This window comes from Salmo salar, chromosome ssa01, assembly GCF_905237065.1.
Source record: "Salmo salar chromosome ssa01, Ssal_v3.1, whole genome shotgun sequence".
Classification (NCBI taxonomy): Eukaryota; Metazoa; Chordata; class Actinopteri; order Salmoniformes; family Salmonidae; genus Salmo; species Salmo salar.
In genome coordinates this window covers 141,561,344-141,585,058 of record NC_059442.1, presented here as the reverse complement: position 1 = coordinate 141,585,058, position 23,715 = coordinate 141,561,344, and the positions used below count along the sequence as shown (strand labels likewise).

General features: G+C 42.5%; 1 pseudogene; it reads right to left on the bottom strand.

Annotated features, from left to right (window-relative positions):
* Window positions 1-23,715, bottom strand: part of LOC106567012 (argininosuccinate synthase-like) — a 55,368-nt pseudogene that overhangs the window by 9,840 nt on the left and 21,813 nt on the right.

Genomic DNA, 23,715 nt, shown 5'->3' with positions numbered 1-23,715 from the left:
CAGATGATATTCCTCCACCCTGGATCACAGTGGACACACTCCTAATCTCTCTGTGTATGTTTGTTGCACATGAGAGCACGCATAATGGGTCTATATATGCACATTTGTGTGTAGTGTAGGATATATACGTTTATGTATATGAGTCTATTCAGTATGTATACCCCTTGTATTAAAAGCCTCACTTTGCAGGATATTTTAATCTTTAGCAGTAATTTATGCAGTATCTGGAAAATGACTGTCAGTTTCTGAAAGAGAAAACAATGGCATGTCTGCAGAATGGTTAAATAAATAAAAACATTTGCGTCAACTTCCCGACATAAATATAAAGGACTGCCCGTGACTTCTCAAACATTATATAAGGCAGGCAGGCAAAAAAATAATGCAATTACTGTAGCTTACTAAGGCCTACTTCAATGTAAAATATAAACTGTTCACCTGTTAAATTTGACTGTATACCGGTATTTTAAACTGCGCTGCCTATATTGCAAAACTTGAAATATAAATAGCCTATCTATTTACTAGGCTACTAGGTCCAATTAAATGAGAGATCCGGATGATAATTTGTTGTACGGCTCCTTCGGGAATATGAACACATCACGGACAGAAAAGGTGAGGAATTTATTCTGCAATTGTTATAAAAATAAAATAAATATGCAAAAGATTACTATGTCTAATTATTTTAGATTCTAAAAACAACACAGATTTTTGCTCTTCTCAGTAACGGCAAATGGCTGCATTCTTAAATTTTTTTATAAATAAGCTTTTCATTATATCCCCGAGTTGCACAAATTTAAGCATCAGCTGTCAGAGCAGCTTACCGGTCGCTGTAGCTGTACACAGCCCATCTGTAAATATACCATCCAACTACCTACCTCATCCCCATATTTGTTTTTGTTTTTCTGCTCTTTTGCACACCGGTGTTTCTACTTGCACATCCTCATCTGCACATCTATCACTCCAGTGTTAATTGCTAAATTGTAATTACTTGGCCACTATGACCTATTTATTGCCTTACTTCATTTGCACACACTGTATATAGATTTTTCAATTGTGTTATTGACTGTATTTTTGTTTATCCCATGTGTAACTCTGTTTTTGTCGCACTGCTTTGCTTTATCTTGGCCAGATCGCAGTTGTAAATGAGAACTTGTTCTCAACTGGCCTATCTGGTTAAATAAAGGGGAAATAAAAAAATTGCTGTACTTACTTGCCAGCTTGCAATACAATATTTCAACCACTATGAGACATGCTTACGAATGGTCTAAAGCTTGCGAGGTGAGCATATTCTCACTTCAAGTACTACTTTTATAAATACCAACTTATTTTGTGAAAAATGACACACGTACATTTTGTGGTATACTTTGTATGTACGCACAGTTTATAAATGAGACCCCTGAAGATCTTCACTGGTTGTGAGGGAGGTGACGTGTCCACAAACAGTGCCTGGGACACGTTCCAGTGTTACCGCTGTCTGGAGAACAGCCAAAGCGCGGTCAAGACCCCTCCACAGACCTCTGCCGCAACTTCATCTTTAGTGCGTCAGCTCTGCTGCACCAGGGAGCTAAAGGTGTGGCACTGCACTAACAACAGTTATGCACTGTATGACTGCTTAAACATACTTCTATGATCATTTGTGTTTCTTCACTATAGGTCTAAGGAAGGTTTATATGGTTCAATAATACTGACGAATGGTGTGGATTGTACACCTCTGCTCAGTTCCACAGTAACGTTTGCCATTCCATATTGAGGCAATAAAGCAACAGCTCTGTGGCATTTTATCTTTCCTTGATTCCTGGCATCCTTTCCTTGGTTCCTAAAACCCCAACAGAGGAGAGGATCCAAGGTTTCTCCCCTCAAACCTCCGATGGGTTTTGAGAAGGATGTGAGTAGAGAGGAAGTGAGTAATTGCGACAGAGCTCATGTCATTGTTTTAGGTGAAATCTTATGTTAAATGATAGATTTTCTGTTTGCACATATCTTTGTTCTACTTGTGCTCTTTCCACATGGCTCTGGTAACATTTGATCTGATGAGACTCCCTATGCGATTTGACTGCTGTACTACTGTCTGTACTGAACCTCCAATGTCAAATTGAAATAATTTGACACAAATTTTATAGACAATGGTGTTCCTAATCAGACCATTACTATAAACAAATCTGTTTTCCTAAGTTAAATGTTTGGTGAATGCATGCCGTTGCTTTGTCCTCAGTCCTCCTTTGAATGCTGTGTGTACCATGACATGTTAAACTCAAGTTAATTGGATAATCAATCATTTCAGTTTACATTCTACTATTTGGCACTGGTTATTTACTGTTAACATAGCAGGTTCTCCTATTTGTGTCTCCATACAATTCAAAACCCCATATTCTGTGTGTGTGTGTGCCCTTGGGCTGAATAAATACCTTAAATATTGAATCGTGCCTTCATCTCAATTCCTTAACTCTTACCTAGCCCACTAGTCCTTCCTTTCTTTCAAATGTTATCGTTGTGCAATTATTAGCTGTTTACACTACCCACATGTTATTCCCAACACAGTGTAGTCATTATATTTAGCTATATTAAATGATGGCCAGGACTTAGTGTATGATGAGTGAACTTGTTAGACCACATCCACATTATGCCCGTAATAAGATGAACAAGTAATTAGCTTGCTAAATTTAGCAAGTAGATTCCACTCAACTCAAGGTACAGTATAGCCAAATACAACAGGTTTAGACCTTACAGTGAAATGTTTACTTACAAGTCTTTAACCAACAATGCAGTTTAAAAAAAACAAGTGATAAGTAAGTAGTTACTAAATAAACCGACGTAAACAATTTAAAAAAAGAATATAGAACAATTTTATAATTTAAGAGCAACAATAAAATAACAGCAACCTGGATTTATACAGGGGGTACCGGTACAGAGTCAATGTGCGGGGTCACAGGTTAGTCGAGGTAATTGAGGTAATATGTACATGTAGGTAGAGGTAAAGTGACTATGCAAAGATAATAAACAGAGAGTAACAGCAGCGTAAAAATGGAGGGGGGTCAATGCAAATAGTCCGGGTAGTCATTTGGTTAGCAGTTCAGGAGTCTTATGGCTTGGGGGTAGAAGCTGTTAAGAAGCCTTTTGGACCTAGACTTGGCGCTCCAGTACTGCTTGCCGTGTGGTAGCAGAAAGAACAGTATGACTAGGGTGGCTGGAGTCTTTGCCCATTTTTAGGGCCTTCTTCCTCTGACACCACCTGGTATTGTGGTCCTGGATGGCAGGAAGCTTGGCCCCAGTGAGGTACAGGGCCGTACGCACTACCCTCTGTATTGCCTTGCGGTCGGAGGCCAAGCAGTTGCCATACCAGGCGGTGATGCAACCAGTCAGGATGCTCTTGATGGTGCAGCTGTAGAACTTTGAGTATCTGAGGACCCATGCCAAATCTTTTAACTCTCCTGAGGGGGAATAGGCGTTGTCGTCCCCTCTTCACAACTGTCTTGGTGTGTTTGGACCATGTTTGGACAGTTTGTTGGTGATGTGGACACCAAGGAACTTGAAGCTCTCAATATGCTCCACTACAGCCCTGGGGGGGCACGCTCTGCCCTCCTTTTCCTGTAGTCCACGATCATCTTCTTTTTCTTGATCACGTTGAGGGAGAGGTTTTTATCCTGGCACCACACTGCCAGGTCTCTGACCTCCCTATAAGCTGTCTCATTGTTGTCGGTGATCAGCCCTACCACTGTTGTGTCGTCGGCAAACTTAATGATGGTGTTGGAGTCGTGCTTGGACATGCAGTCATGGGTGAACAGGGAGTACAGGAGAGGACTGAGCACTCACCCCTGAGGGGCCCCAGTGTTGAGGATCAGCGTGACAGATGTGTTGTTACCTACCCTTACCACCTGGGGGCGGCCCATCAGGAAGGCCAGGATCTAGTTGCAGAGGGAGGTGTTTAATCCCAGGGTTCTTAGCTTAGTGATGAGCTTTGAGGGCACTATGGTGTTGAACGCTGAGCTGTAGTCAATGAATAGCATTCTCACATAGGTGTTCCTTTTGTCCAGGTGGGAAAGGGCAGTGTGGAGTGCAATTGAGATTGCGTCATCTGTGGATCTGTTGGGGCGGTGTTGATGTGAGCCATGACCAGCCTTTCAAAGCATTTCATGACTACAGAAGTGAGTGCTACCGGTCTGTAGTCATTTAGGCAGGTTACCTTGGTGTTGTTGGGCACAGGGACTATGGTGGTCTGCTTAAAACATGCTGGTATTACAGACTCGGTCAGGGACAGGTGGAAAATGGCAGTGAGGACACTTGCCAGAACGCATGTTCTGAGAACACGTCCTGGTAATCCGTCTGGCCCTGCGGCCTTGTGAATGTTGACCTGTTTAAAGGTCTTACTCACATCGGCTCATGGAAGTAATATAGCCCGTCTGGTAGGCTCGTGTCACTGGGCAGCTCACGGCTGTGCTTCCCTTTGTAGTCTGTAATAGTTTGAAGCCCTGCCACATCCGACAAGTGTTGGAGCCGGTGTAGTACGATTCAATCTTAGTCCTGTATTGACGCTTTGCCTGTTTGATGGTTCGTCGGAGGGCATAGCAGGATTTCTTATAAGATTCTGGATTAGAGTCCCGCTTCTTGAAAGCGGCAGCTCTACCCTTTATCTCAGTGCAGATGTTGCCTGTAATCCATGGCTTTTGGCTGGGGTTTGTACGTACGGTCACTGTGGGGACGATGTCATCGATGCACTTATTGATGAAGCCAGTAACTGATGTGGTGTACTCCTCAATGCCATCGGAAGAATCCCGGAACATATTTCAGTCTGTGCTAACAAAACAGTCCTGTGGCTTAGCATCTGTGTCATCTGACCACTTCCGTATTGAGTGAGTCACTGGTACTTCCTGCTTTAGTTTTTGCTTGTAGGCAGGAATCAGGAGGATATAGTTATGGTCAGTTTTGCCAAATGGAGGGCGAGGGAGAGCTTTGTACGCGTCTCTGTGTGGAGTAAAGGTGGTCTAGAGGTTTTTTTCTCTGGTTGCACATGTAACATGCTGGTAGAAATTAGGTAAAATGGATTTAAGTTTCCCAGTAGGGGGGTCCCAAGTCACTAGGAGCTCCGCCTCTGGATAAGCAATTTCGTATTTGCTTATGGCCTTATACAGCTCGTTGAGTGCGGTCTTATTGCCAGCATCGGTTTGTGGTTGTAAATAGACAGCTACAAAAAATATAAACTCTCTTGGTAAATAGTGTGGTCTACAGCTTATCATGAGATACTCTACCTCAGGCGAGCAAAACCTCAAGACTTCATTAATATTAGATTTCGTACACCAGCGTTTAATGACAAAGACACAGACCACCACCTTGTCTTACTGGAGGCAGCTCTTCTATCTTTCCGATGCACGGAAAACCCAGCCAGCTGTATGTTATCCATGTCGTCGTTCAGCCACGACTCTGTGACACATAAGATATTACAATTTGTAAGATCCCATTGGTAGGATAGTCTTGATCGGAGCTCATCCAATTTATTATTCAATGATTGCACGTTGGCTAATAGGACTGATGGTAGAGGCGGGTTACCCACTCGCCGTCAGATTCTTTCAAGGCAACCCGACCTACAACCCCTATATCTCCGTCATGTGAATGACAGGGATTTGGGCCTTGTCCGGTGTCTGAAGTAAATCCTTTGCGTCCGACGCGTTAAAGAAAAAATCTTTGTTCAGTACGAGGTGAGTAGTCGCTGTTCTGATATCCAAAAGTAATTTTTGTTCATAGGAGACGGTGGCAGAAACATTATGTACAAAATAGCGTGAAAAAACACACACAATTGGTTAGGAGCCCGTAAAACAGCAGCCATCTCCTCCGGTGCCATTATTATATTGCTTATGTATGAAGTGTTAGCAGTTGATGTTATTCTTCAATAACACAGACCCCAAAGCAAATCAGGGGGAGAAAAATAGGTTTATTCAAAGAGGACAAATCATGGATGTTATGCTGGGAAGTAGATGGTTCATTCTCCCCTGTCCTCGGTGATTCTCTCCTCCAGTGATTCTCTCCTCAGTGATTCTCTCCACAGAACAAAGGGACAGGATAGACTTTTATAACCCAACCCCAGCCTATTAGAATTCCTTGCAATAAAACTGGGTCAATGGCCAAATAACAAGTATCCTATTTCAGGCTCAATGTATAAACAATTTGGATGAATGAGAACTTGCCATGTAGCTTTGAGTCCCGGACTGAAATTCCTCCCATGTCTCTGACCCATTGATCATTAATCCCCTATTATAGAAAAAACACTATTTCCATTGATCGTTAGTACTCTATTGGCTTTTAGTCCTCTGCGTTGTGTATTTATCTTCAAAATATTCTTACAGAAGTTTAAGCTGGGTTTTGCAAGTCATTTGGCGCTTACTGTTCAAGCCAGCTAGCAAGCTAAAAAAGTGGCTCTGAAGCGCATCTGTTCGACATCATGCACCCAAGAAAACTCAACCACACAACACCACACTGGCCAAGGGCAAGCATTTGTTAGTCTGTCCATCACTCCAGTGTAATGTTTCCAGACATGCCCCTCTCTCTAAGCTCGCCCCTCACCAGCTTGAAATCCAATCGACAAAAAAGAGAAATTGAAACAAAAAGGTGCCAAGACTTGAGAGAGCAAGTTGAGAAATTGAGAGTGAAAACTTGACAAAGACGTGATTATTGTTGGTGGACATTGATGCTTTCAAAAAAATGTTTTACATGTTTCAACCATGTTTCTTTGCTTACGGTTCTCTATATTTTGTATTCAGCCATTTTTCTTTTTGGTCTGCAGCAATTTTGGTTCTTCTCGCCCAAAGTCACACTTGCAAGCTCAAGTTTGGCCTGTCCACTCGCGGGACACATCCTCTGCGCTCTCAAATAATCTTGCCGACAATGCCATCTCGCACGCACTGGACTTTAGAAGCTGATTTGACGCGATACTTCCTGCTTTGCATGTTTCTCTGATCAAAAATCAAACACTGTGAGCAGCATGGATTAAGTCTACAAATCAACACAATCTCACGCAGACACACACACTTCAGAATTGTGTTTTTTTTATTAAACGAGTCCTACATTCTTGGAACAATAACGGTTTAAGTTGGTCTGATAGCAATCTAACCAGTCCGAAAAAACAACAAGATATAGAAATATTTTAATATATTAATTAAACCATTTAATCATCACAATAAAGTTCTCTACAAATCCTCTGTACAACATGGTCCGCCACATAGTGGAGAGGTCAGAGCTCAGACAAGGCTTGACAGGTGTACACATCTTACATACATCATTGAATGTTTTGTTGAGAACTGACAACATTCTTGACAACCATTTCCATCCAACACCTTCTTGACCCCACTCCCCATGACATTCAAATCAATTACACATTCAGTCTGTCAACTATTCAATCCTTCCAGGCATCTTTTGTGGAAACACTGAGGCTTATTCCCCCAACAAACACAATCTGTACTAGTTATTTACCCCCGTCAAACCTCACACTCTTACCATTTCTGTGGAGAAGATAAGCTCTGATCTTTTGTGAAGCCAAGGGGGAGAAAAGTGGGCTTCCCATTTTCCAATTTCTACCTGCCTCTCTGCGCCAGAGGCGAAGTGTGTTAGCGAGTCAATTTGCCAGTCCGGTTATTGTTAGGAGTAGAATGGCAGTGCGGCGGTGGCTGGGGCCACTGGAGGAATGAGTGACATGCTGTCTGACATGGGACAGGGCCACAAACATCTTGGCCCCTCACGGCCCCTAAACATGCTGTAGTGACACCAGTAGAGTAGCAATAAGGGAGGTTTCTGAGAAGTTTTGTTGATGGAGAGAGGAGAATTAGAAGTCATGCAGAGGAGTGGACGATTGCCAAGATGGAGTGTGTATCTGTGAACGATTGTGTGTCTTTGTGTGAGCGAGCGAGAGCATGCGTGGCTGCAAAAAGAGAAATGTGAGGGCTGTCTGCATCTAAGTGAATGCAGGTCAAACTGAGTCTCAGTTTACAGGCAAACCAGAAACACATTTCCTATGAAAGGAAAGAGAGGCACATAATGTTGTTTGTTCATTGTGTCCTCCATGACACTTTTATTCAAGTGAAATAACAAGTTTCCCCTTTTAGCACTGAGATAAAATGACTGCAATTGCCTGAAAGCACTAGTGTAACAGAAAGCTTTACAAATGGAAACGACATTACTGTTAGCATTTATGGAGTAGGTACTGTATGACTTTGTGCTAGCTTATCTGTGAATGCATTAGGGATGTGCATGGTTATTCGAATATCCGAAGGGACATTGGTATTTGAGTATACCTTTTTGTGAGATGCAAAAAATACAGGCCTATTTTAACACTGAAAAGGCTTTTTCTAAATTAAATTAAAATATCCATGTAACATTTTTACATACTACAAGGATATACCATGACATTTCAAATTCTTACACCTAGACGTTCCGCTAGCTCCAATATCCAATGATAGGTGTGGCGCGAATTACAAATTCCTCAAAAATCCCCAAACTTCAATTTTTCAAACATATGACTATTTTACACCATTTTAAAGACAAGACTCTCCTTTATCTAACCACACTGTCCGATTTCAAAAAGGCTTTACAGCGAAAGCAAAACATTAGATTATGTCAGCAGAGTACCCAGCCAGAAATAATCAGACACCCATTTTTCAAGCTAGCATATAATGTCACAAAAAACAAAACCACAGCTAAATGCAGCACTAACCTTTGATGATCTTCATCAGATGACACGCCTAGGACATTATGTTATACAATACATGCATGTTTTGTTCAATCAAGTTCATATTTATATCAAAAACCAGCTTTTTACATTAGCATGTGACGTTCAGAACTAGCATTCCCACCGAACACTTCCGGTGAATTTACTAAATTACTCACGATAAACGTTCACAAAAAACATAACAATTATTTTAAGAATTATAGATACAGAACTCCTTTATGCACTCGCTATGTCCGATTTTAAAATAGCTTTTTGGTGAAAGTACATTTTGCAATATTCTGAGTAGATAGCCCAGCCACCACGGCTAGCTATTTTGACACCCACCAAGTTTGACCCTCACCAAACTCCGATTTACTATTAGAAAAGTTTGATTACCTTTGCTGTTCTTCGTCAGAATGCACTCCCAGGACTGCTACTTCAATAACAAATGTTGGTTTGGTTCAAAATAATCCATAGTTATATCCAAATAGCGGCGTTTTGTTCGTGCGTTCAAGACACTATCCAAGGGTGACGAAGGGTTACGCGCCCGACGCGTTTCGTGACAAAAAATGTCTAAATATTCCATTACCGTACTTCGAAGCATGTCAACCGCTGTTTAAAATCAATTTTTATGCTATTTTTCTCGTAAAAAAGCGATAATATTCCGACCGGGAGTCGTTGTTTACGTTCAAAGACGAAAGAATAAAAACATGGGGTCGCCTCGTGCACGCGCCTCCAGTCTCTGTTCTCTGATCGACCACTATCAAAATGCGCTAATGTTTTTCAGCCAGGGCCTGCAAAGCCACCATTCAGCTTTTTGCCGCCTTCTGAGAGCCCATGGGAGCCGTAGGAAGTGTCACGTAACAGCAGAGATCCCCTGTTTTGGTTAGAGATGATCAAGAAGGCCAAGAAATGGTCAGAGAGGGCGCTTCCTGTTTGGAATCTTCTCAGGTTTTGGCCTGCCAAATGAATTCTGTTATACTCACAGACACCATTCAAACAGTTTTAGAAACTTTGGAGTGTTTTCTATCCAAAGCTAATAATTATATGCATATTCTAGTTTCTGGGCAGGAGTAATAATCAGATTAAATCGGGTACGTTTTTTATCCGGCCGTGAAAATACTGCCCCCTATCCATAACAGGTTAATAGAACGACAAACCTTTCAATGTAGTTTTTATGATGTGCGCAGACTTCACGTGTGTAGCTTGTTGTTTATGTTGGCCAATCAAAATGGCTCAATGTGTAGAAAGTGGAGTGAGAGTTCACTAATGCAATGCAAGATGAAATAACATTATGGAATTAGAAGTTATCGAAATGAGAAGGCGTAGCCTACAACGAGCAACCAACAGGTAGGTTGTTTTATCTGAATGGGGTTGGGAGAAAGCGCAGCATGTTGCCTCAATTAGCCTTGCTAGCTAGATTCTCTAGGCTACTCCTGTCAAGACAGGCACTGTTATATGGGATGATAAATAACATTGCGGCTGCTACAAGTTAGCACACATACCTGCAGCTGCAGCAGTAGACTGTGAGCATCTCTCCCTCGCACAGCAATGCTTAGGTTATTTATTCAATACACCTTTATTTATCGTCATTGCCTTACCTCTGGACTTCATCCCGATGAAGCAATTCTCCACGATGTCGATCCTCCCAACTCCATGCCTCCGTCTGAGACCACAATGGAACCATTTGTTAGCAAACCTTCTCACTAAGTACAGTAGTCATTTCTGTATTCTCGCCTGAATGCACCCACACTTCGCTCAAAACACTGCAGTAAGCCAGTAATCTAAATCTCATTGTAAATTAAGAGAAAGTCAGACTCACCCAATCTCATTGTAAATTAAGAGTAAGAGAAAGTCAGACTCACCCAATCTCATTGAGGTAGGAGAAGATGTCCAGCAGTGTGTCCTTGACGTGGGTCACCTTGATGGGAACACCTGTATGGGTTGGATTGGAAGTCAGACAGTCAGTCACGGTATCAGCCTGGAGATATAATGCTGTACTACATAGGGCTGGCACAAATATCGTATACTGATAATTATTTGACAATAACCGTGAACTGAAAATAATAATAGTCTTAGACAGTGCCTTTAGAAAGTATTTACACCCCTTGACTTTCTCCATATTTTGTTGTTACAGCCTGAATTTAAAATTGATTAATTTGAGATGTTTTGTCACTGGCCTACACACAATATCTCATAATGTCAAAGTGAAATTGTTTTTCAACATTTTTACAAATGAATAAAAAATGAAAAGCTGAAATGTCTTGAGTCGATGAGTACAAAGTCACAATCAGTTGCATGGACTCACTCTGTGTGCAATAATAGTGTTAACATGATTTTTGAATGACTACCTCATCTCTCTACCCTACACATACAATGATCTGTAAGGTCCCTCAGATGAGAAGTGAATTTCAAACATTGATTCAACCACAAAGACCAGGGAGGTTTTCCAATGCCTTGCAAATGGCACCTATTGGTAGATTGGTAAAAATGTAAAAAAAGCAGACATTGAATATCTCTTTGAGTGAGCATGGTTAAGTTATTAATTACACTTTGGATGTTGAATCAATACACCCATTAATGTGGCAAAGCAATTCACTTTTTGTCCTGAATATGAAGTGTTATGTTTGGCGCAAATCCAATAGAACACATTACTGAGTACCACTCTCCATTTTTTTCAAGCATTTTCAAGGCTGATACATGTTATTGGTATTATTTTAATCGTTAAGGACTGGGGAGTTTTTCAGTATAAAAAAGAAACGGAATGGAGCTAAGCACAGGCAAAATCCTAGAGGAAAACCTGGTTCAGTCTGCTTTCCACCAGACAGTGGGAGATTAATTCAAAGGCCAAATCTACACTGGAGTTGCTTACCAAGAAGACAGTGAATGTTCCTGAGTGGCAGAGTTACAGTTTTGACTTAAATCTACTTAAATCTGTAGTAAGACCTGAAAATGGTTGTCTAGCAATGATCAACAACCAAATTTGATAGAGCTTGAAGAATTTTGAAAATAATAAAAAATAATTGCACAATCCAGGTGTGGAAAGCTCTGAGAGACTTACCCAGAGAGACTCACAGCTGTAATATCTGCCAAAGGTGCTTCTACAATGTATTGACTCAGGGGTGTGAATACTTATGTAAATTAGATATTTTTCTACTTAATTTTTGATACATTTGCAAAAATGTCAAAAAAATTGTTTTCACTGACATGAGATATTGATTGCAGATGGTTGAGAAATGTTACATTCAGACTAACACAACATGTGGCATAAGTCAAGGGGTATGAATACTTTCTGAAGGACTTTAGGAGAAGGGAGATTCAACATTATATTCAAGTAGATACTTTACCCAAAAGTTCTAAACAGTCAAAATCAGTTGTCACTAAAGCAGTGTTTTATTCATTACTTATGTTATAAATCATTTTCAAAGAAGCATTTGATGCATTACAAGCTCAAAAATGACAATTAACCATTAGCCTAAATAACATAATCGTAAGAACCCTATTACAGTAAGAGAATTCATCTGAACGATACTGTTCTCTTACAGTTTCAGATCTGATCTTGTCACATTCAGCACTTGGACTCAAAGCTAATTTTGTATTTAGAACTGGGCTGTATTTGGGCTAGAGTTAAACTAGTTTTCAATATATTGCACTTGGACGGATCTCATAGTCAATTTATATGGCCAAAATTGTTATTACATTTCCATGTACACCTACTAGTTTAATGTTCACTAAAAACAAACCGTGAAGAGGCACTGAACACAGTTCGAGGGAAATGGTAGAGACCATGAAAAGAAAGAGTGGAAAAAGGGAGATTTGGATGTGGGGGAATGTGGAGGAAGGTGTGAGGTGGGGGGGAAGGGTGTTAATGGTAGAATACTCCAATGGGATGTGGTGAGAAGTAATAATACATTCAAAAGCCCTGGTCTTTTGAAGGCTGTGAATTTGCAGGCGGGTCCTTCCCTAATTGAATTACACACCCTGGCTTTGTGTCACCCATACCTTTTCTACCAATAGCCTCGCACTGCAGAGCGTGTGCATGTGTGTGTGTGTGTGTGTGTGTGTGTGAAACGCATGGGATAATCCATCAACCATTCCTAATGAGAGCGCACGCACACACACGCCTAGGTGCTCGCTAATCAACCCCCATCCCCACCACCAACCTTTTATACAAAGACACTACTAAACCGATATATAAATCATTGTCATTTACTTGCTTATTCATAGTATTCATTATGTTGAAATGAGCAACAGAGGCCAAAGGTGGAGGAGGTGCAATCGACTGGGACATGGGCGGATAGAAGAAAAAAAAAGAAATCTGCTGATAGTCACTCCTCCATCCATCCGGCGCTCATTAGCATTTAGCATGCTTGCAGTTGCCAATCAAGTCCCAACGAAAAAGCAGCACTCCTGGTTGCCTTTCAATGGGCCCCAATGTAAGCACTGTTGGAATGACACGTAAAGGACTTGACAAAATATTTTTAGACAAGGGCTTTGTCACTCGCCCATTCCCATATCGCAGGAATCCTCGGCTCCTGAGGAAAAATCTGAGCCGTAGAGGGTACACGTATAGTCCTCCGACAAAGCCCCCTGATCCCCCAAATAGTTAATAATTAGATTAAAAGTTCAAATAAATTAAGTGAGGGTGTGAACACTGGAGCCGGGCCCGGGCTCTCGTCCTCCTCTCCTCCATCTCACGGGGTCTATCTTTCACTGGGCCTTTCATTTTCCTGCCTGCCCTTTTCTTCAGCGCTGAAGTGAACAGTGCAAACAATAGGACAGCAGACACAGTTGTAGGAAAAATTACAGCTTTACATTTTTCCTCTCTCTTTTTCCTTACCCCCTCTTTCAATGAAAGGAAGAGCGATAAAAAAGAGAAGAAGAAAAAGGTTTAGTAGTGAAAATTATTTTTAATCAGTGAGAAAGCCTGGTGAAAAAAAGCTGGTGGGAGATGAAAAGATGGAGGAGAATGAAATTAAACATTCTTGTGCTTGAGGAGGAGAAGTAAGCTAGAGCCTTTGTGTGAGCCACTAAAACAGCTTTTGTAATTGTCACTCAATAAGGGGAGAGAAAATAACTATGAAAACATATTGCAAAGGGCCGAGGCGAAACCAGGTTATACGATGACATCAGAGTTTAATATTCCCATTAGCAGCTTCATTGTTTTCTGAACCTTTTTTCAGAGGATTTTAGTTGTCCATAAACTTTATCATTGCCCAACATTTTTTTACATTTCAGATAAATCTCAAATAAACCCCACAAACCTTCAGTCGCATAAAACAGCACCCAGATACAAATGTAAATTACAGTTGATACCTGCACCCCCTTTTATATATTCCTCTCTGAACTGCTTCGGCGTCATAGTAACATCATACAACTGTCACTGGTCATCACCATAATCAGAGGCTAATGTCCTGCCATGTCCTTTGGAGTACCAGCTGGCCTCAGTGGACAGTAGCCCTATCTATGCACATTGACACTTGTAACCAGGATCTAGACTAGAGGCATATGTGGTTCTTGCCCCAGGCTGGGATGTGCGTCTCTTTTCTGTGACTGTGCAAACATGTGACACTCTCCTCTGTTTAGCCCTGTAGTGGTATCCAAATGGGTGTCAGTCGGTTGTATTAGCTGGTAAAATGCTTCTGGACCCTCCATGCCCTCAGGCAGGCTGCTTTAGTTTAGACACAGTCAGTCCCAGAGTGTGGGGCTGGGCTGTCCTAGGTCTGGGTGGTCAGAGTGATAAACACAGCCAGGGAGGGCAGCAAGGGGGCTACAGCAGCCCTGGGGCTATGGTCAGTGGACAGGACGGAAGGACTTAAAGCTGATTTATGGTCAATCTGTGTCTGCAGTGGCCGTACAAGGGAAGCCAGGCTTCCCCCAAAAATTGACCAATCATTTTTTAAATAATAATAATAATTTATTTTGTCTCTCTGTATTTCGTAATTTTGGCCTCACTCCTATCAAATCGCATTGAGAGCATACGTTATTGACAGAAACAACTTGGAATTGTTGCATCTCGTTGTGTTGTCCTCCACTCTCTAGCTACTTAGCTAGCTAAAATTGGCCCTTTCCTAAATTAGCCTTGAATGGAGATAGGGATTTGGACTTGTGGTTTTACTTAATTATCCGTACTGGTCTATGCTTATAATGGCAATTCTGATCCAACCATTAATTCATACATTGTGCCCCTGGCCTGAGAGGATGGAAGCTCAACATGTAAATACAGTTGAAGTCAGAAGTTTACATACACCTTAGCCAAATACATTTAAACTCAGTTTTTCACAATTCCTGACATTTAATTGTAGTAAAAATCACAGTCTTAGGTCGGTTAGGATCACCACTTTATTTTAAGAATATGAAATGTCAGGAAAATAGTAAAGAGAATTATCTATTTCAGCTTTTATTTCTTTAATCACATTCCCAGTGGGTCAGAAGTTTACATACACTCAATTAGTATTTGGTAGCATTGTCTTTAAATTGTTTAACTTGGGTCAAACGTTTCAGGTAGCCTTCCACAAGCTTTCCACAATAAGTTGGGTGAATTTTGGCCCATTCCTCCTGACAGAGCTGGTGTAACTGAATCAGGTTTGTAGGCCTCCTTGCTCGCACACGCTTTTTCAGTTCTGCCCACAAATGTTCTATAGGATTGAGGTCAGGGCTTTGTGATGGCCACTCCAATACCTTGACTTTATTGTCCTTAAGCCATTTTGCCACAACTTAGGAAGTATGCTTGGGGTCACTGTCCATTTTTTAAAATTTATTTCACCTTTATTTAACCAGTTAGACAAGTTGAGAACAAGTTTTCATTTACAACTGCGAACTGGCCAAGATAAAGCAAAGCAGTTCGACACATACAACAACACAGTTACACATGGAGTAAACAAACATACAGTTAATAATACAGTAGAAAAACAAGTCTATATATAATGTGTGCAAATGAGGTAAGATAAGGGAGGTAAGGCAATAAATAGGCCATGGTGGCGAAGTAAATACAATATAGCAATTAAACACTGGAATGGTAGATGTGCAGTAGATGAATGTGCAAAGTAGAAATACTGGGGTGCAAAGAAGCAAGATAAATAAATAAATACAGTAGGGGATGAGGTAGTTGTTTGGGCTATTTACAGATGGGCTATGTACAGGTGCAGTGATCTGTGAGCTGCTCTGACAGCTGGTGCTTAAAGCTAGTGAGGGAGATAAGTGTCTCCAGTTTCAGTGATGCTGGAGACTCACCAGCAGCAAGAGCGACATAATTGTTGTATACAGAGAAGAGAGTCGGCCCAAGAATTGAACCCTGTGGCACCCCCATAGAGACTGCCAAAGGCCTGGACAACAGGCCCTCCGATTTGACACACTGAACTCTATTGGAGAAGTAGTTGGTGAACCAGGCAAGGCAATTTGGAAGACCCAACGACTTCCCTGTTCCATCTATTGCTGTTCACTGGACCCTATGATCACTTGCCTACATAGCTGATGCCTGCTGGACTGTTCATTTATCACGGTACTCCACTTTGTTTACCTTTGTTTATCTGTCGGCCCCAACTCAGGCCCTGTGTGTAGTTAACCGACCCTCTCTGCCCATTCATCGCCATTTTACCTGTTGTTGTTGTCTTAGCTGATTAGCTGTTGTTGTCTTACCTGTTGTTGCCTTAGCTAGCTCTCCCAATCAACACCTGTGATTGCTTTATGCCTCGCTTTATGTCTCTCTCAAATGTCAATATGCCTTGTATACTGTTTAGGATAGTTATCATTGTTTTAGTTTACTGCGGAGCCCCTAGTCCCACTCTACATGCCTCAGATACCTCCTTTGTCCCACCTCCCACACATGCGGTGACCTCACCCAGTATAACCAGCGTGCCCTGAGATGCAACCTCTTATCATCACTCACATGCCTGGGCTTACCTCCAATGTACCTGCACCCCACCATACCCCTGTCTGTACATTATGCCTTGAATCTATTCTACCACGCCCAGAAATCGGCTCCTTTTATTCTCTGTCCCCAACGCACTAGACGACCAGTTTTGCTAGCCTTTAGCCGTACCCTCATCCTACTCCTCCTCTGTTCCTCGGGTGATGTGGAGGTTAGCCCAGGCTCTGCGTGTCCCCAGGCACTCTCATTTGTTGACTACTGTAATCGAAAAAGCCTTGGTTTCATGCATGTTATCAGAAGCCTCCTCCCTAAGTTTGTTTTACTCACTGTATTAGCGTACTCCGCCAACCCTGATGTCCTTGCAGTGTCTGAATCCTGGCTTAGGAAGGCCACCAAAAATTCTGAGATTTCCATACCCAACTACAACATTTTCCATCAAGATAGAACTGCCAAAGGGGGAGGAGTTGCAATCTACTGCAGAGATAGCTTGCAAAGTTCTGTCATACTTTCTAGGTCTATGCCCAAACAGTTCGAGCTTCTAATTTTAAAAAGGAATCTCTCCAGAAATAAGTCTCTCACTGTTGCTGCCTGTTATAGACCCCCCTCAGCTCCCAGCTGTGCCCTATACACCATATGTGAATTGATTGCCCCCCATCTATCTTCAGAGCTCTTTCTGTTAGGTGACCTAAACTGGGATATGCTTAACACCCCAGCAGTCCTACAATCTAAGCTAGATGCCCTCAATCTCACACAAATTATCAAGGAAACCACCAGGTACAACCTTAAATCCGTAAACATGGGCACCATCATAGATATTATCCTGACCAACTTGCCCTCCAAATACACCTCTGCTGTTTTCAATCAGGATCTCAGCGATCACTGCCTCATTGCCTGCATCCGCTATGGGTCCGTGGTCAAACGACCACCCCTAGTCACTGTCAAATGCTCCCTGAAACACTTCTGCGAGCAGGCCTTTCTAATTATCCTGGCCCGGGTATCCTGGAAGGATATTGACCTCATTCCGTCAGTTGAGGATGCCTGGTCGTTCTTTAAAAGTGATTTCCTCACCATCTTAAATAAGCATGCCCCTTTCAAAAAATGTAGAACTAAGAACAGATATAGCCCTTGGTTCACTCCAGACCTGACTGCCCTTGACCAGCACAAAAACATCCTGTGGCGTACTGCATTAGCATCGAATAGCCCCCGCAATATGAAACTTTTCAGGGAAGTCAGGAACCAATATACAGTCAGTTAGGAAAGCTAAGGCTAGCTTTTTCAAACAGAAATTTGCATCCTGTAGCACTAATTCCAAAAAGTGTTGGGACCGTAAAGTCCATGGAGAATAAGAGCATCTCCTCCCAGCTGCCCACTGCCCTGAGGCTAGGAAATACTGTCACCACCGATAAATCTACGATCATCTAGAATTTCAATAAGCATTTTTCAATGGCTGGCCATGCTTTCCACCTGGCTACCCCTACCCCGGCCAACAGCTCTGCACCCCCCGCAGCTACTTGCCCAAGCCCCGCCCCCCTCTTCTCCTTCACCCAAATCCAGGTAGCTGATGTTCTGAAAGAGCTGCAAAATCTGGATCCCTACAAATCAGCTGGGCTAGACAATCTGGACCCTCTCTTTCTAATATTAACCACCAAAATTGTTGCAACCCTTATTACTAGCCTGTTCAACCTCTCTTTCATATTGTCTGAGATCCCTAAAGATTGGAAAGCTGCCGCGGTCATCCCCCTCTTCTAAGGGGGAGACACTCTAGACCCAAGCTGTTACATACTTTCTAAAGTCTTCGAAAGCCAAGTTAACAAACAGATCACCGACCATTTCGAATCCCACCGTACCTTCTCCACTATGCAATCTGGTTTCCGAGCTGGTCATGGGTGCACCTCAGCCACGCTCAAGGTCCTAAACAATATCATAACCCGCAATAGATAAAAGACAGTACCTTGCAGCCGTTTTCATCGACCTGGCCAAGGCTTCCGACTCTGTCAATCACCGTATTCTTATCGGCAGACTCAATAGCCTTGGTTTCTAAAATGACTGGTTCACCAACTACTTCGCAGACAGAGTTCAGTGTGTCAAATCGGAGGGCCTGTTGTCCGGACCTCTGGCAGTCTCTACGGGGGTGCCACAGGGTTCAATTCTCGGGCCTACTCTTTTCTCTGTATATATCAATGATATCGCTCTTGCTGCTGGTGATTCTCTGATCCACCTCTACACAGATGACACCATTCTGTATACATCTGGCCCTTCCTTGGACACTGTTAACAAACCTCCAAACGAGCTTCAATGCCATACAATACTCCTTCCGTGGCCTCCAACTGCTCTTAAATGCTAGTAAAACGAAATGCATGCTCTTCAACCGATTGCTGCCCGCACCTGCTCGCCCGCCTAGCATCATTACTCTGGACGGTTCTGACTTAGAATATGTGGACAACTACAAATACCTAGGTGTCTGGTTAGACTGTAAACTCTCCTTCCAGACTCACATTAAGCATCTCCAATCCAAAATTAAATCTAGAATCGGCTTCCTATTTCGCAACAAAGCCTCCTTCACTCATGCTGCTAAACATACCCTTGTAAAACTGACTATCCAACCGATCCTTGACTTCGGCGATGTAATTTACAAAATAGCCTCCAACACTCTACTCAGCAAATTGGATGTAGTCTATCCCAGTGCCATTCGTTTTGTCACCAAATCCCCATATACTACCCACCACTGCGACCTGTATGCTCTCGTTGACTGGCCCTCGTCGCCAAACCCACTGGCTCCAGGTCATCTATAAGTCTTTGTTATCTCAGCTCACAGGTCTCCATAGCAACACCCACCCGTAGCACACGCTCCAGCAGGTATATTTCACTGGTCATCCTCAAAGCCAACACCTCATTTGGCTGCCTTTCCTTCCAGTTCTCTGCTGCCAATGACTGGAACGAATTGCAAAAATCACTGAAGCTGGAGACGTATATCTCCCTCTCTAACTTTAAGCATCAGCAGTCAGAGCAGCTTACAGTACCTGTACACAGCCCATCTGTAAATAGCACACCCAACTACCTCATCCCCATATTGTTATTTATTTATTTTGCTATTTTGCAGTATCTCTACTTGCACATCATCATCTGCACATCCATCACTCCAGTGTTAATGCTAAATTGCAATTATTTTGCCACCATGGCCTATTCATTGCCTTACCTTCCTAACCTTGCTACATTTGCACACACTGTACATAGATTTTTTTATTGTGTTTTTGACTGTACGTTTGTTTATCCCATGTGTAACTCTGTGTTGTTTTTGTCGCACCGCTATGCTTTATCTTGGCCAGGTCGCAGTTGTAAATGGCCTACCTGGTTAAATAAAGGTGAAATAAAAAAATAAAAAATACCGGCCAAGCCTAGCGTACAGCTTTTTTAAACTCCATCTCCAGCCATCTGGGCTGTTGGGGGCGTCCTCTGGGTTCTTGGTCATCAGATACAGGTCCGCTGGCACATGGCTCTGTAATACACACAAAATAACATTCACATTTTACTGGGACATTTGATGCTCTTCATTTAACTTAGTATGTGACCACGAGAAGATTCAGTTGAGAACATAGCAGACACAGTCAGTCAACTATGGGACTAAATACACTACATGGCCAAAAGTATGTGGACACCTGCTCGTCGAACATCTCATTCCAAAATCATGGGCATTAATATGGAGTTGATCCCCCCCTTTTCTGCAATAACAGTCTCCACTCTTCTGGGAAGGCTTTCCCCTAGATGTTGGAACATTGCTGCAGGGACTTGCTTCCATTCAGCCACAAGAGCATTAGTGAGGTCATGCAGGCCAGTCAAGTTCTTCCACACAGATCTCGACAAACCATTTCTGTATGGACCTCGCTTTGTGCAAGGGGCATTTTCATGCTGAAACAGGAAAGGGCCTTCCCCAAACTGATGCCACAATGTTGGAAGCACAGAATCGTCTAGAATGTCATTATATAGTGTAGCATTAAGATTTCCCTTCACTGGAACTAAGGGGCCTTGCCCGAATCATGAAATACCACCCCAGACCATTATTCCTTCTCCACCAAACCTTACAGTTGGCACTATGCATTGGTGCAGGTAGCGTTCTCCTGGCATCCGCCAAACCCAGATTAGTCTGTTGGACTGCCAGATGGTGAAGCGTGATTCATCACTCCAGAGTTCAATGGCTGGAAGTTTTACACCACTCCAGCCGACGCTTGGCATTGTATATGATGATCTTAGGTTTGTGTGAGGCTGCTCGGTTATGAAAACCCATTTCATGAAGCTCCCGACTAACAGTTCTTGTGCTGACGTTGCTTCCAGAGGCAGTTTGGAACTCGGTAGTGAGTGTTGCAACCGAAGACAGATGATTTTTATGCGCTATGCGCTTCAGCACTCAGCAGTCCCGTTCTGTGAGCTTGTGTGGCCTACCACGTTGCGGCTGAGCCATTGTTGCTGCTAGACGTGTCCACTTCACAATAACAGCACTTACAGATGACCGGGGCAGCTCTAGCAGGGGAGAAACTACCTTTTTGAAAAGGTGGCATCCTATGACAGTGCCACGTTAAAAGTCACTGAGCGCTTCAGTAGGGGTCATTCTACTGCCAATGTTGTCTATGGAGATTGCATGGCTGTGTGTTCGATTTTATACGCCCGTCAGTAACGGGTGTAGTTGAAATAGCCGAATCCCCTAATTTGAAGGGGTGTCCACATACTTTTGGTCATGTGTTACGGATACAGGTATCCTGTGTATGTATCCGGTGTGTGTTTCTTGTCTCTCCTTCTCCCCTCACAGGTGACAATCATCACTCCCCAATCAGTCATCAATCAGTCCCCAATCAGAAGACACCTGTTCCTTTTCCCTCAACCTATCACAGCCCCTTTCCCTTGGTTTAAAAACCCAGTCAGTTGTTTTCTTCCTAGATCAATCTTTGTGTTCATTCTCTCAATCTCTCTGTGTTCAAGCTCTCTCTCTGTCCCTAGCTCTACATCTCTGTGTTGATCTCTTTTGTTTTGAAACTACATGTCACTTTGTCCATCCCACCTGTGAGTATTGTTTTTGTTAAAGTGTTGACTGTTTGTTTGTTTGGTGAGGAAAGGGGGTACCAAGACAAGTCGCCCATGGGCATACATTACCCGTAGGAATACTTTGTCTAAGTACCCTAGTTAGAACTGGGCGGACCACCCTCTGTATTTTTGGTTAGTTAGCTAGCTGTTGTGGAAATAGGCTAGTCTAGCTTAGGGGTGTTTTCGATTATTGTTTCTTTGCTTGGGTACAACTCAGCCCCTTTTCTCACACCCCATTACCGTGTGTTTAAATTAAACCTTTTGAGTTTGACGGTAGATTTCAGTTGTCTGTGGTTTTTGGTTCTCTCTGTTCTTTATCACTATAATAATTTGCATGATTTATGTTACGGGTCTCGTATCCATCCCCCCCCTAGACTGCTGGGCCAAAGGGATTCGTATATTTTATAATGTACTCCTGAAAGATGGAAAAAATACATGTTAAAATGCTGTCGATTTGAGAGAAAAAGACATCAAATGTCCTATTTTTCTCTATTTGGTTTCATTTTCCCTACGTGGCCCTTCACCGCAGGGAGAGAGAGGGAGAGGACCCAAATTCACTAAAAAGATGACACCTGCTACTATGACAGGATGTACTCAAGCGACTGCAACACTCAATATTCACCAGCTGTCTGGAAAGTCAGAATAAATCTCCCAATTCTGTCAACCAGCCTCCCCATACACTTCTCTACATCTTCTGGACTTTCTGACTGACAATTTCTCTTTTATTTATTTTCAGATGAAGTCATCTTAAAAGGTAACCGCACAACAACAATCCACACCTCCTATCCTGAGAGCACTATGAAGTTGTAGGAGCTGTCGCTTTCCAGTTGGGGGAGTTGGTGGATAAGGACATGAATAATCGGGTTGACACCCCTGCAAATTACCTCACATTACAACCAGACGATGGCCAATGTCCCCTGAGCTGAGGTAAATTGCAGGGGAACTATGCAAAATAACCACTGGGTGCATTTAAATGGAAACCTTTACCAGACAAAAAAAAATCAGCATACAATAACTAATCTCTCTCAGCCGCAGAAAGAGATTGCACACCTTTCCCGACGTGTGCAATCGCTTCTTTCCTTTTAACTAAACACCAAAATTGACTTTGAAGGCTCCCATCTCTCCCTTTTATTTTCTGCCTCAGCGCCCAAGACGACGACAAAATGAGAGGAAGGACGAGTGGGGCAAAATGACTCCATTAAAAACCCATTTAATGCATAGTCTTAAAGTGGACAGAACCAAGGAAGATGGCATGAACCAAAGACTGATTAGGCCTAGCTCTGTGACAGTGGGTATGGTATCTATAGTTGTGTGGTTACTATAGTGGCCTAGTTTCCTTACCTACTACAGCGGTTTAAAGCCTGCACAATCCTAACCAATGAAGAGACATTGTTTCTGCCAGCTAGAGTTCACTATGATAAAGATGTGATATCCTTCTTACCTACAGAACTTAAACAGAAACATCACATGGAATATCAATTCAAACATGCATGCTCACGAAATGCGAGTGAATGAAATTGAGAGAAAGATAAATGGAAAGCGAGGGAATAGTTAACAGTGCCTAGAGATCAATGCATTTAAATTCCCATCCCCCGCAGGTGGACCTGTCCCAAAGCCTCTGGCCCTGAAAGAGAGGAAAAGGTAGAAATGAAGCAAGAGAAAGAGGGAGCGAATTGGTGGCAAATGAGGCATGAAGCGCTGAAATCATGTCGCTGTCCAGTCCTGCCATATTGTTGTGGAAGCATGAACTTAAAGCAAGTAAATTTCTATCTTTCCACATGTTAGCTGCCTCATTGCATTTCAATCGAGTCCAATGGGGTCCAAAGAAAAGACAGAGGTGGGGGGGGGGAACAACAAAAAAATCTGGCCCACTGGTTTGGAATTGACACCTAAATAACCATGTCTCAAGTCTGGCCTTGTCTTTAAAATTCCATTTGCAAACATGGCACATTGAGATGAGAGAATGTATTACATCTGATATGTGTGTACTATTTGTCATGTCTAACTCACAGACCCAGTTACATTATCTGTCTACAGCAGGTATTCCCAAACTTGGGTGGGGGTACGCGCAATGCCGACGAGGGGG